Source organism: Schistocerca serialis, chromosome 7 (genome assembly GCF_023864345.2).
Source record: "Schistocerca serialis cubense isolate TAMUIC-IGC-003099 chromosome 7, iqSchSeri2.2, whole genome shotgun sequence".
Classification (NCBI taxonomy): Eukaryota; Metazoa; Arthropoda; class Insecta; order Orthoptera; family Acrididae; genus Schistocerca; species Schistocerca serialis.
Genome location: NC_064644.1, coordinates 68,871,835 through 68,874,008, shown reverse-complemented (window position 1 = coordinate 68,874,008; position 2,174 = coordinate 68,871,835).

Genomic DNA, 2,174 nt, shown 5'->3' with positions numbered 1-2,174 from the left:
TGTGGTTAACGGATTTCATCATTCAGCAGGTTAAATTACTCTTATTCAAGGTTAATTCCAGTACGTTATCAAGTACCTTCGGCCAGCATCCTCATATAATAAATATTTACAGTGAACTTGAAGTAAGCGAGCTTTTATCATATTGTCGCTCCTTTCCCTCTCTTTCCGATAAACCCAAGTTCTGCAGTAATTTCTTTGGGGACTGAGTAATTTTGTGGGATAATTTCTCATAACCGTTATATGTCATTACATCTATGTTTACACTTACGTCCTTACTCTGAATACCACTGTGAAATGCATTGCAGAGGGTTTTTCCCATTATAACATTTGTTAAGCGTTTGCTCCCGTTTCAAATGAGAGTGGTGAGTGAAGACAGTCTGCATAAAGACTTGTATTCAGGTGCAATTAGTCCTGCATTATCTTTGTCATTGGACTTCTCACTATTTCTAACACATCCTCCACGAATTTCTCTCCTGTGCCGAGCTCTTCAGATCTTCATCTGACAGTCCACCTTGCACCGTACGGCCTCAATTAATTGTTCGACACACTCCAATATCAGTGTTCCACCACAGTTTTTAACCCTTACGCTCACTCTGCCAGAAATACACTGATCTTCAAGAACATTATGACCACCTATCTAATAGCCGATGTGTCCACCTTTGGAACGAATAACAATGGCGACACGTCGTCGCATGGAAGCAATGAGGCCTTGGTACGTCGCTGGAAGGACCCGCAACCACATCTGAACACGTAATTCACCTAATTACCGTAATTTGCGAGGGGGGAAGCGATGAGCTCTGACACCTTGTTCAATCGTGTCCAACATGTCCCCGACTGACTTCGAGTCTGGACAGTGGCGCCAACGTCGCATGCTGACGTTCATGTGCCCATTCCAGTCGTAGTTGCCGATGTCGTGATGTTGACTTTGACACATGCATGGGTCGTCGGCTGCGGAGACCCATTGTTAGAAGTTTTCGATGCACTGTGTGTTCAGACACATTTGTAGTCTGCCCAGCATTACAGTCTGATGTTAATTCCGCCAAACTTCGCCGCCGGTCCTGCTTTACCAGTCTGTCAATCCGTCCGTCCATTGTACAACGTCCGATACCTATAATGAGAGGTAATCGGCCAACCTCACAACGTCGGGAAGTGGTTTCATCCTGGTTTCACCACTTGTTAAAGACACTCACGACAGCACTCCTTGATCACCTGGCAAATCACGCAGTTTCCGAAATGCTCGTGCCGATCCACTGGGTCATCACAATCTGCCCACGGTCAAACTCAGGTAGATCACGCGCCTTTCTAGATGGGGACAGCAACCGACCGAGGTGGCGCAGTGGTTAGCGCACTGGACTCGCATTCGAGAAGACGCTCATTCAAATCCGCTCCTGGCAATCCTGATTCAGGTTTTTCGTTACTTCCCTCAGTCCCTTCAGGCAGTGTCGTGATGGTTCCTTTGAAACGGCACGGCCGACTTACTTCCCCATCCTTCCCTTTACTGCTGGCACCTATGACCTCGCTGTTTTTCCCCTCCCCCAAACCAACCAACACAAACAGCACATTTACTGATAGTACATGCACCATGGGTGTGGCTGACTAGCAGTCATTTTTCTCCAGGTTACGCTACTACCGTCTGGACGAGTTTATATTGATAGTAGATCGGTGATAATAGTGTTTTTGCTGATAGGTTTATATTTCTGAGCCATCAGAAATACAAATACACGTATATTCTCTACCATTTTCAAAGGAGGAAATGTATTTATGACTCACCGTTAGGTTAGGTTAGGTTGGGTTACGTAAGGTTGTACAGCCTTACCTCCTGTTTAGCTGGTTACTTAACCGAAACCGGTAGAGACTAAAGGTGTATGTGAACAGCTAATGCGTTTGTTCAAGTATGTGACAGTTGTACAATGTTACCTTACAAAACTTGTAGTCCCTCTAGTACCATGGACGTCATTCCCTGATGTCTTAACACATGTCGTATGAAATTGTCCCACGTTCGTGCCGCTGTCGATCCTCGGGAGCAAATTCTCATTCATTGACTTATTAGTCCATCTAATTTTTAGCCTTCGTCTGTAGCACGGCATGTCAGAAGCGTTGATTCCCTTCTATCCGGTTTTTCCACACAGTCAATGATGCACCACCGCACATTATTGTCCTACAAACGTACATTC